Source organism: Pipistrellus kuhlii, unplaced genomic scaffold (genome assembly GCF_014108245.1).
Source record: "Pipistrellus kuhlii isolate mPipKuh1 unplaced genomic scaffold, mPipKuh1.p scaffold_m20_p_2, whole genome shotgun sequence".
NCBI classification, from domain to species: Eukaryota; Metazoa; Chordata; class Mammalia; order Chiroptera; family Vespertilionidae; genus Pipistrellus; species Pipistrellus kuhlii.
The window spans coordinates 88,513,823-88,527,107 of record NW_023425515.1 but is presented as its reverse complement, the minus strand read 5'-3'; the positions used below and the strand labels follow the sequence as shown (position 1 = coordinate 88,527,107).

The 13,285-nt window shown below is 35.5% G+C and overlaps 1 protein-coding gene across 12 annotated transcripts in view; it reads left to right on the top strand.

Annotated features, from left to right (window-relative positions):
- Positions 1 to 13,285, top strand: part of ROBO2 (roundabout guidance receptor 2) — a 1,761,697-nt gene that overhangs the window by 949,968 nt on the left and 798,444 nt on the right. The window lies entirely within an intron of this gene.

Genomic DNA, 13,285 nt, shown 5'->3' with positions numbered 1-13,285 from the left:
ATGACTATAAGGGTGTAAACCTGGCAGAAGTAATGGCAGGGCTGCAACTCAGCAGTTAGTCTTCATAATTTATTTTTAATTTTTTTTCATCCTTTTTTAAATGAATGCTCTAAGCTTGGAAAATTGTTACAATGGCAGATTTGTTATAAATGTCACTAAAATATCAATTGAGGTACCAACAGAGAATTACATCTTTTGGTATTCTTGTATTGTGCAAAGATATTAGCTCTTAAATTTTAAGAACAAAATCCAAAAGTGATATTTATAAATTAAGCAATAAAGTCTATGCACCTAAAGTGTTCTGATGTTTTTTTAATTTATCTTGCAAACCAAAAGAAAATATGATTCAAATAGGATGTTTGTATAACTCAAAAATTTAATTACAAAATCAATTCAGACTTGTTTAGGAAAACTAAAAATACAGACAAAACTGAAAACAGTGCAACTAAAAATTATTCAAAACCCTAACAACTCAGAAAAAAAAATGGCTCTTTGCAGAGTTATATCTATGAATTAATACCCTTTTCATTTTCATTTTGGTCTTTAGAAATTAAGGAATTTTAGAAAGAGATATGTAAACTACTCAAATCCAATACTTTTTAAATTATTATAATATTTTCAAATTATTTATTGAATTCCAAGAAGATAATTCAATAGTCAAATTCTTTCTGAGTTTATAAAAACTTGACATCAGCAAGACCATAATTTGTGTAAGCTTTAGTAAGAAATAAGTCCTATGACATTGGAAAGCATTTTTCATATTTTTACTACAAGTTTAAAATTAGAACAAAGGTCCTTTCTGGGTAGCTTCGTTGGAGTATCATTCCAATAAACCAAGGTTTCAGGTTAAATCTCCATTCAGGGCACATGCAACAATCAATCAATGAATGCATCAATAAGTAGAACAACAACTCTCTCTCTCTCTCTCTCTCTCTCTCTCTCTCTCTCTCTCTCTCTCCTCTCTCTAAAATTAATAAATAAATTAAAAAAATAATAATTAGAACCAAGTGCATCTTTAACATCAAGTTTGGTTATAATAACAATATCCATATTTGTACCTTTAAGGCAGCAGTTTTCAACCTTTTCCATCTCATGGCACATCTAAGCCTATTACTAAAATTATTGGGCACACCAAAAAATAAACTCTATTTTTTCCATCTGACAGTAATAGGTATACTTTTGAATAATTCACACCAGATGGCTACTGTGTTAGCTGTTGTCATTGTTTTTTTTATTTGACAATCTAAGAGTCAGTACCCTTAATTAAATAATCAGGTATTGCATGTTTCAAAAATTCTTGTAGCACACAGTAAAAACTTATTGATATAAGGTTGGGAATATATTTCTGCTTTTATAAAATAAATAAATTTACTATTAAGTCTTTCTGTATGGTTTCTTCTGTTCCTTCCTTTGCATCTGTCAAGTATTTTATGTATTATGAGGCCCTGTGCATGGATGTGTGGACATGGAAAGTAAATTAATTAGAAGGTGGCCAGTGGGCAGGACTGGGCAAGATGGGCTGGACACACCCTGGAGTTCCAGTCTCTCCCTGGGAAGCAGCCCCTGGGGCGGCGCCCAAGCTTAAAGAGTGTCTGCAGAGTTTGTGGGATCCCTCCCGCAAGTGGGGTTCCTCAGCCTGGCCTAAACCAACTGCCAGACATCCCCTTAGGGTCCAAGAGTGTGAGAGGGCACTCTGCAAAGTTGCTGTCACTAGGCAGCTCTTGCGTTGAGCATCTGCCCCCTAGTGGTCAGTGCACAGTCAGATGCTTGCTTAGGCTTATATATATATATATATATATATATATATATATATATATATATATATATATATGTAGGCCAGAGTCATCAATGTGGCTGGGTTACAAAATAATTCATTATATCCAAGTGAGCAATAGCAGTATGAAAGTTCTAAATATTCTTAGATAATAACAATTTCAAGAATGTAATGTGTCAGCAGTGTTCTGCTCTGTCCATTCAACGAATGAACATTAATTTTGATATTTTTTACAAGATAAACAAGTCTTGTATTTTTAACTCTTACTTGACTAAAAAATACCCAGAAACTTTTTATTCTTCAGAAAAATAATGTTAAACTAAGATTACTTTTATTGCACATTAAACATTACAAAGATTAATAAATGTCATATTACCATGAATCAGCCAATATTTAAGCCTCTTCTAAGGCAAAGTTCATGTGTTCTATGTTAAGGGGAAAAAAAAAACTTCATTCATATTTTAATTATTTCAGAACTAGAATAAGGGTGTATTGAATGGCTTGTGATAATAGAAATTATTTTATTTTTCATGTAGTGTCTGAAGTTAATACTGACTCCTGAGGACATTTAGCATTTTAGAAACAGCAAATTTTCTATAATCAGAAAAAACAATTTTGTTACCAATTTATTTTATAAAATGTTCTTTGAATTAGGGAATAACTTAAACAATATGCTTTCTGAAAACTTGTGGCACTTTCTCACTTCTGTAGATTGCCTTGTGCTGAAACAACAGTGGCAACAGCAGACACTTTGAAAACACACTTTGTTCTGAAAGCATTTGTTCTCACAGCATTTCTCATCTGACCAAGAGCTGCCAATGCAAGAAGAGTTTATCTTTCTACTCCTTTATAATTGCTAGAGGCAGACAGGGTATTCTGAAGTTTACTACCCAGAGACACAAGGCTTAGGTCTCCTTCTAATTTGATTATTGACCCTGTGGCCTTGAAATAGAGAATGGCACTAGTTAAGATAAATAGAATGGAGAAAGAACCAAACAGAAGCATGACAGAAGTAAGTTAAAGAATGTCAATTTCCCTGAGACTCCAAATTAGAGAGGAGAGCAGGTTAGTGGTCTAGCCAAGGTTGATTGACTAAGAAGATAAGTCACCCTGGGAATCTGAGAAAAGGAATTTAAGTGCCATTAGGTTAAACAAAGGCTTTGAGTTAAACATTTTATGTAAAAGTTGGTTGTTTGTTTTCAGACCAATAAAAAAAAGTGTCTTTGACTTCCAAGAGATATTAACTCTGTCTTTTGTCAGCTCATGCATACTTTAACCCATTATGAATCTTCAAAAGCCCAGCTGAAAACAAGTTATTTCACCTTCAAACTGCCATCAAGTTTCTTGACTCATTTCCCCATTTAATTATTATTCATTTAGTTAATTTAATGAATTAATTATTCCCATTTGGCTTATCATTCTTGTCCAGAAATCTGCTCAAGAAATTCATATTCTCAAACAGTTTGAGGTTGGGTTGGTATAATTTTGTTTTCAATTAGATTTTCTAGACCAGCAGGGTCCTATGATATGATTCTCAAGCCAATGGAGAGGTCATAGTGCCTCCACTTCCACTACAGCCCATCACAGAAGTTCATACTAAAGGTTGAGGGTGGGGAGAAAACTAAGGTTATTTGAAAAGACATTATTAATAAGCTTATTTTGTTCATAATTCAAGCAAATGAAATTAGAGTTCATTGAAATCTGCATAGAAGATGAACGGGAAAATCCTTGAAAGGGGCTTGGAATTAGTTTTATATTCTATGCTTTAAGGCCATGTAGTTCTTAATCACTAACCAGTCAAGAGGGAAAGAAAACCATGTTTTAGTACTGTGAGGTGGGGAAAGGGGAGATGGTGGAGAAGGCTGACAAATAGAAACCTAGTATAATTAATACACAACTCTGTAGAGCATGTTTACTTATGGTTTTTTAATAACGTTTTGTTTTCTATATCTTACTGTATGGTAAGAATATATTATATATCCTGCATATAACAAAAACATATACCAATCAACTGTTTATGTTATTGGTAAGGCTTCTGGTCTACAGCAGGGTATTAACAGTTAAATATGAACTAAGTTATGACGCAGGTTTGTTTCTTGTTTTGTTTTTAACCACTTTTTTCTACTTTGTATTTTCAAAAGTTCTATGACACAGTAGACATTCTATAAATATCATCTGCCTTAGTCAGCTCCATCTGCCATAACAAAATACCATAACTTGTTTGGCTTAAACAACATAATTTATTTCATTATGGTTCTGGAGGCTCAAGTCAGAGATCAGAGTGTCAGCATGATGATCTTCTGGTGAGATCTCTCTTCCTGACCCCCCCCCCCCCCCAACACACACACACATCTTTTTCTCTCTCCTTCTTTCTCTCCCTCTTCTTATAAGGACAATAGGCTCTTTATCCAGTGGTAGTCCAATCATACTCTTGGTATTTTCTTCACAACCTGTGTTCTCATTTTGTCAACAGAAAACATTACCAATAACATAAACAGTCAATTAACACATTTATATATGTTATCTACAATATATATATAATCCTAATATGCAAATAGTCTGAACAGCAGAACAGTGGCACAACCTGTCACTATGATGTGTGCTGACCACCAGGGGGCACTCGCACAACATGGCAGGCATCTGTAGCAGGGGTAGAGCTCAGAACATGAGCCACAGGGGAATAGTGGAGTAAGTGAGCAGGGGTGCCCAACCAAGGCAGGTTGCTGTCATCCGGTGAGCCTCTGTTTGTTACTGAAAATTCTTTGCTCCCATGTGCTGTGGCCCCGCCAGCACTTGCACCTGTTGCTGAGCCGGCTCCGCTCACACCCACTGCTGGCACCAGAGTCACTGCTCACATCTCAGGGCTTCCCCACCTCCCCCTGCTCCTGAGGTGCAATCAGGGCCAGCAGCCACCTCTCATGCCCACTGACTGCCAGTGAGGACTCCGCTCCCACCTACTGATTGTGTTGGCCCCAATTGCTGTGTGCCATCAGTGGTTGTGAGTGGGGCTGACACCATCATATGGGAGTAGCAGTGGTGGGAGAGGGCTACTGGCAGACAGGGGACCCAGGGCTGTGATGGGAGGGGCCGGGTGGGGGCATGGAGGATGGGACGAGACCTGCGCCTGTGCCCAACACAGCCTTGTGGCCCACAATTCCTTCCAAGGTGCATGAATTCATGCACTAAGTCCCTAGTATGTGTTATATTTTATTTTTACAGTAAGGTAAATTTTAGAAAACAAAATGATATTAAGAAATACATAAGGAAGAGAAATGCATTTATAATATTTATTGAAAAAATCCATGTATAAGTGAACTGGCATAGTTCAATCCTGTGTTGTTCAAGGGTCAACTCTATTCATTTTTAAACCAGCATCTATTTGGTGGCTTCTACATTGCTTCTAAAACTGTAATGTGCATTTGGACCACCTGGGATTTTGTTCAAGTAAAACTTTTGAGAGAGAGATGTGCAAGTAAAACTTTTGATTCAGCAGCTCCAAGGTGGAAGTTCAAGAATCTGCATTTTTGAGATAGAACCAAGATGGCGGCATAGGGTAGACATCCGAATGCAGCCTACCACAACAAATTTGAATTTAGAATTGAAAAATAGGGGAAGCATCGCCCTGAAGTCCGGACGGCTGGCTGAGAGAAGGCTCTACCATCTGGGAAGGAGAGAGAAGGCACGCTGAACCTCAGGAACTGTGAAATACAGAGAACTGCGCTCACGAAAAGGCAGCTGCCCAACTTCGCTGCTGTCTTACTTGCAAAGCACAGAGAGGGCGGGCTGAGTTTGCTGCTGGCTCAGTTCCAACATGGGACGAGGGGGGACAGCTAATGCGCAGCTGGCTTTCTTGTTCGGGAGGAAAACAGAACCACCCTATTGCTCTGATAGACGGCCCCAGACAGGGAGAGGCCAGACTGTCAGGCAGTGGGCAGAAATCTCTCGGAGGTATGTGAAGCAAGCAACCATTACTGCGGGACTCAGAAACCAGACCCTCGTAAGGAGGGGCTGAATAAAGCTTGTCTGCACCACCCGAGACTCTGCGCCATCCAAGTGGAGCACAGAAGCCCTCCGTGGCTAGCTTTCTTGTTAGTAGCGAATGGGACTCTCCTAAGGAGGGGCAGGCAGGAATCTAAAGCTTGTCTGCGCCTATACCAAAAAGATGCTCTTGCCTGCAACCAATTGTGCAAGATTCAACAAAGCTTGTCTGTGCCATCCCGAGACTCTGCCCCATTCAAGCGGAATACAGAAACCCTCCTAGCTGAGACATTTCTGATCCTCATAGCCAATTGGCTTGGAGATCAACTCTTCCCAGTGATACCAACAACAACCAAGGCTTAACAACAAGACTACACACACAGCCCACAAAGGGCTGCACCAAGACTGTCCACCTCAGGTAACTGGGAGGCTGACTCACTGAACCATAAAGGACACCTTAGCACACAAAGCCACCCTACCAACTCAGGGAAGCTGTGAAAATGTAGAGACAAGGAAACAGATCACAAACAAAAGAAATGGAGGAAAAGAAGCGACTGGATATAGAGTTCAAAACCAAGCTTATAAAGCTTTTCAAGAATTTCCTAGAAAAGGCCAATAAGATAAATGAGACCTATGAGGATATGAAAAGGGATCAACTAGAAATAAAGAATACATTGTCTGAAATAAAAAATATTATACAGAGTCCTAAAAACAGAATGGAAGATCGAAAGAATCAAGTTAAAGATTTGGAACACAAAAAGCCAGAGGACATCCCTCCACAGAAGCAAGAAGACAAGAGAATCCAGAAAGTTGAAGATAGTGTAAGAAACCTCTGGGACAATTTCAAATGAACCAACATCAGAATTATGGGGGTCCCAGAAGAAGAGAGAGAGCAAGATACCGAAAACATACTGAAAGAAATAGTGAAAAAAAAACTTCGCCCACCTGGGAAAAGAAATAGACTTACAAGTCCAGGAAGCGCACAGAACCCCAAACAAAAGGAATCCAAAGAGGACCACACCAAAACACATCATATTTAAAATTCCAAGAGCAAAAGATAAAGAGAGAATATTAAAAGCAGCAAGAGCAAAGCAGGTAGTTACCTATAAAGGAACACCCATTCGATTGTCAGCTGATTTCTCAACAGAAACCATGCAGGCCAGATGAGAATGGCAAGAAATATTCAAGGTGATGAATAGCAAGAACCTACAGCCAAAAATACTCTACCCAGCAAAGCTATCACTCAGAAACGAAGGCTTGAAAAAGAGCTTCACAAATAAAAAAAAAAAGCTAAAGGAGCTCATCACCGCCAAACTAGAATTATATGAATTGCTGAAAGGGGTTCTTTAGGAAGAGGAAGAAGATATATATAAAAATTATGATCAACAAATACGTAACTATCAACAAGTGAAACTAAAAGCCAAGGGAACTAAAAAACCCGATGAACAATATTAACTGGTGAATATAATAGAAGCAGAGGTATGGAAGGGAGTGGACTGACTATTCTTGGGGAAAAGGGGAGTGGGGGGTGCAGGAAGAGCCTGAACAAAAACTATGCACCTATGGATGAGGACAATGGGGGGTGGGGAAAGGGCAGAGGGTGGTGTGAGAACCTGGTTGGAGGGGAGCAACGGAGGGAAAAAAATGAGGAACATTGTAATAATATGAACAATAAAGAGTTATTTAAAAAAAAAGAATCTGCATTTTTAACAGGCATATAGGTAAGGTCCATAGGCATCACTTTGAGTATCAAAGTGCTAGAAAACAAGTAACAGTGGGGAAATCTGAACAAACCCAGTAAGTATAACACCTCTCACGGAAAAATAAGAAGGGGAAAAATATTAAAATTTAAAGGACAATAAAAAGACATTGCAATAGCCTTAGCCAGTTTGGCTCAGTGAATAGAGTGTTGGCCTGTGGACTGAAAAGTCCTGGGTTTGATTCCCAGTCAAGGGCACATGCCTGGGTTGCAGGCTCAATCCCCAGTAGGAGGCATGCAGGAGGCAGCCAATCAATGAGCCTCTCTCATCATTGTTGTTTCTATCTCTCTCTTTCTCCCTTCTTCTCTGAGATCAATAAAATTATATTAAAAAAAGACATACCAATGAAATAAATGCAACAGAAAGAACTTATCATTATAGATTCTAAGGTTATTTCAACTCTAGAAGACCATGGCTAACAAATAAGATCAATAAGCTGGAGCTAGGGTAACAGAACAAACCTAATAAGAGCTGTATCTGAAGTGAAATATTCTGAAGCATTCATTTAATAATGATGATAATAAGAATAAAACCAATATTTTATTGCACTTTTTTTGTCTTGGATTGTAATTATCAAAAAATCTGAACCATTATATTCTAACTGTTAAACGTATGTTCTTATGAACAAGGTATACTATTAAAACGATGAAAGCAAAAATAAATTGGAAATAGAATATATCTTTCATATTTGATCAAGTCAATTTTTATGTAGAATATAAATGAATTGGGATTCTGATGCAAATTATTCATTATAAGACAAAGAAAAATAATAAAAGTAGTTCTCAAAGTAATGATTTAGATCTTAAATTTTACACCTTTATGACTATAAATAATTCATGAATCTGTATTTCTGTAATGTTTGAGACCCCCTCACCCCAAATGTCTTTTAATGATTAGATCATATGGCCATAATGTCTCTCTTTTTCCTGGTTTATAATTTTTCCATTTTGCTTGGTAATACATTAGCCTTTGCTACATACCCTCAAAACATTTACTTTTGCAATCAGCTTGGAACAGAAAATGAGCAGTGGGACCTAATTGAATATTATGTATTTAAGATAGCAAAATGGATATAATTTTGAAATGAGAAATGCATATACATACACACAATAAAGATTAAAAGATGATCAACACAAAATGCCAGCTGAACATTTTTCAGTGTGTAGCCAAAAGGACTCATTGACTATAAAAAAATAACACTGTCCTGAAATGATGGCAAGGTTTCTACATGAAAACCAAAACTGTTTCACTATTTAATAATCAGAACATTTTCACTTATAAATAGTTCATCAGGCATTCTAGCATGGTATTTTATTAGGAAAAGAGGGGTTTGGTGGCCTTCTTTTTTAGAATTCTAGAAATTTAGACATAAATGCAATGTTGGTGATCTTTGTTGTACCTAGAAAATCATTACTTCTGGTTCCAGTACAGCTTCAAATTGTTTGACACTACTTGGAAAATAGAGAAAAACATTCTTTCTGATTACACTGAATGAAAACATTTAGGAGTACAGTTAAATTTTAAAAATATGCTATAGAACAAACTAAATATAGGCATATTAATGAATTCTTAAGAGTTTGACTCAGTGACACTTCATTAACATAGACTTTTAAAAATAGGACTTTTGAAAGAATCATTTTAGCTTATTGCTCAGCCTTTCCTCTCCTGGGAGTTTTCCTCTATTAATTGCTTCTGTGCTCAGATGCTTCTAATTATTAACCTGCAGGTGTCTCTAATCACTGTGTCTTCCAGCAGAGTTTTGTTGGAGGGCCATTAGATGTGATGCTTAATTGCAACACACTGTACCTAGTTTTGTGTATGTTTGATCTTTCAGTTGGCTTCCCAGACCTCGGAAATTAGTCATTGGCAATCACTTTCTACAATTAACCACCATTTCTGTATCTTTCTCTATTGTTAAATTAGATCAGAGTGTATAAAATTACACATGCCCTAAGCCTTATATATCACTTCTAATGATGTTTCGATTCCAGAATATTAAAAGCAAAGAATGTAGATTTATTTCTATATGTTAAAATCTGAAATTTGAAGTATGTATAAAAATATATAAAGTCACTGAATCTGAAAGTGTGCAGGGTCCTAAGAAATACATGAGTTATTGCATTTTAAAACGAGAGAAGCATGGTTGCCATAGACTTCAACATAAGACTTTATTTCTAAGTCTCATATGCTACATTGCACGGTTTGACCAATTTATTTCCCACACCATTTTCAAAAATTTCAGTTATATGTCAAATTGGAATAATGCAAATAGTGTCCATATTAGGACATAATCCTGCTGCAAATTATTCTAGAATATGTATCTTCTATTTTACATCATAGTAAATTACATGTTGAATAAAAATGAACATGTAAATAAAGATGATCAAAGGTCAATATTTTCCTTCTACTTGGAGTACATATTTGGATCTCTGAATATGTCTTTTGACCCAGACATATGTCATCTAAGTGGAGCACTGTGATTATGGCCTGACTATAGCAGAAAGCATGGGGGCACGACCTGATGTGTGATCAAACTAGCTCTGCCTGATGTTTCCATGTTTATCTTCATAATAACTGTTTGGTTGGACTCGTCAGTATCACCAGGGACATTTTTGCAGGGAGGTTGGTTTTCCTTTTTTTTTTCATTTTTGATTTGTTGGGTTCTAGTTTTGAGTTTTGTTCCAATAGTAATGTTGGAATTGTGATTTCAGCAATACACATTCTTATAGAGGTGAAGCCAGTATGGTGTCAGTCTTATAGTCATATTCAAAATTAAAAATATTTAATATGTTACATGCTTCATTCACTAGCTTGGATCTCACCTCTGGATATAAAGTGTATCTTCAGCATATTTAAAAATACAACATCATCACTTCTCTCTATAAATAATTTAATTTTCCCTCTGCCCATTTTTTTCCCTCTGAAATCTGTAATAATTTTAGAGCAGCAAAACAGATTTTAAAAACACTTTGTATTTTTTTTTTTTCATGAAAATAGCATTAGTATTTTTGGCACTTTCAGCATTTGTTACCTGTAGCGTGCTAAGAAAAAAGTACCTTCATGTAAAAAAAAAAAAAAAAATTAGCAAAACATACAGTTCTGATATAAATAAAAAAATAGAATATGAGTATATTATTTTCAAAATCTATCAAGCTCTTTCTTGGAAAAGAAAGTAATTTTATTTATTTATAGTTATTTATTGTATTTGTTTATTGTTCACTTTTTATTCCCATGTATGAAATTGTAGGAAACATTCTTGTGCTTCTATTATACTGGAAATTCAAGATATTTATAGAAACTCTAAGCTGCTCTGTCTGTAATGAAGAATTTTGAGGATTAATAACTCTTAAACATGATCCTTGAAATGGTGTTGGGTTCATAGTCTTAATTAGTTTCCATTATCAATTTGTTATGTCCCTGTGAGGAACACTCTTATCTGTAAAAGGACATTAACCCGGCATTCTGCTCACAGGAAGGAGAATGGCCTTCTCTGCTTACACAATCCCAAACAAAAATATTATCAGCATCCATTAGATTAGTTATTTCATAAAGCATTTATCAGCCATATTAGAACTAGTTAAATGGAAACTTAATTGCTTTTCCTGAAATAATTGCCTAGAACCATGAAAGATTACCACACATATAATTTGCTCCATAATACATGTAAGTATAAATGGCTGAATTAAAATCTTCATTAAAATGTCTTATATATTTTTCTTTTACTCTAGTTTCATAGGCTACCACATCAAATTTATTACTTCATGAGCTCACAAGAGGAAAATCATGTAAGAAAGCCTAAAATATTATTGAAACATATTCCTATTCACTTAACACTACTATCATGTTCACAGTTTGTGACTTATATAAATGATCCTAAACTCTGCAGTCATTAGCAAAGCCATCTAATATGCTGGGAAAACAATCTACAGACCTGTTATCTCAGTTCTTTAGTCTAATCTTCCTGAATAATGAGGCGACTTCAGTATATTAATAGTGTCATTTTCTGGTTTTTATCCTCAACAGAGGCATATGATGGAAATCATTTATCTCAAACCAATTAAGCATCACACTGTGGAAGACAGCAAATGGAAGAAGTCTTATAGTATGATTTATTTCATGCCATATGATCTGAGGTTGCTAACTATCCATTTTATCTGGTATACAATACAAGATTGCCTAATTAATTTCTGATGTCCAAGGAGTAGCTGTTATTAAGCCAATGTTTTCCCAAGATTGTTAAAAATAGTGTAGAATTTGTGCTGGAACTTGCTGTTCAACAATGTTCTCTTTCAATATTTCATTTAAAAATTTTATAAGAGAATCCTTAATTTAATTATTCAAGTTGAATCTCTATTGTGGCTACAGAACAAGGCAATGAGAAAAATTCAATTCTTGAACTAGACACTGGCTGACTTTAAATGACCTATTATGTATTATCTTTGTTATCTATAGCACATCCATTATAATTAATAAACATTTATCAAGCCTCTGTGTGAGCACACGAGGGGGTTTAATTATGTCTTTTTGCTTAGTATGAGTATAAACAATATTATGAATCATTTAAGTGGCACATCTTCACTGTGTTTTCATGACAGACAAAAATCTTATTTGAAATTAAGTTTAAATTCAGAATAATTCTGTCTTATAACAATTACAAATATAAAATAAGCACAAATGATACCATTGCCAGTTAATTTAGTTTAATCTTATAAAATATATTTTGAAAGAATTGTAAGAATTGATAGATTTCATGTAGGAATTGCATAATTTAAAAATTGTCATTATTTCTTCAAACATTTATTGAGCACTATTATGCACTAAATTGTGCTGGACATTGGCTATGAAGATGAGAGAGACCCTGTTCGCACGGAGCTCCCTCCCTACTGTTGGGACCATAGAGAGACATGGCAGAGGAGCCTTCCGAGGACAGCCGGTTTGACAAATCAGGTCTCACCACGCAGGGTTCCAATACCGCCATGACCACCATTTAACATCTACAAACAAACATTTTTCAGTAACTGAAAGGTCAAATCAAGGAAACAGACTTTTACTTAGCAAATTACAAAATAACTGTTTCATTTCTTTATTTTTTATTTCATGCAATTGTTCCCAATACCATCCTATTAGATTATATTTTAATCTCTATTTTTTAATTATAATGCTTTGTCCCTCCCTAAAGGGACAAAGCATTATATCCAAATGGGAGACAGCTTTAGGGAATGCCTTATTGTCACATCTTCCCAAACTGAAATGACAAATATGAAAAACTGTCTGCCAATAGCATAAAGAGGGTGAAGTCAAAGGACACAGGAGAGAGGGTTCATCTTTTTTAGAAGGTCAGTCAAGTTGAGCCACATACATAATTTAACTCTAATAAATTTTAAAAAATTGCAAGCAAGCAAGAAAAATAAGCGAAAAACTGAAAAAATAAATGGGAAAATTATTTTAAGGCTTTCTTAAATTTGGAACCACATAGGAAATGCTGACAAGCCAAGAGCTAGAGGATTTATATAGGTTTGTATAAATAAACTATGTATATGTAAAATTATTTCTAGTGGATGATGTAAATTATTTTCATAAGTGATTTTGACTGTCCTCAATGTTAGCCTACAAAGGGACTCAATAACCTATACTTGAGTAAGAGCCAACTATACAATACCATCTTTAAAGAAAGGTGACTTTTGAATTGAGCCTTGAGGAAACATAAAATCTTATTGAATGGAAAAGGCAAAAGGACACTTCAGATTAATGGAATGCAAGTTATCTAACAAAT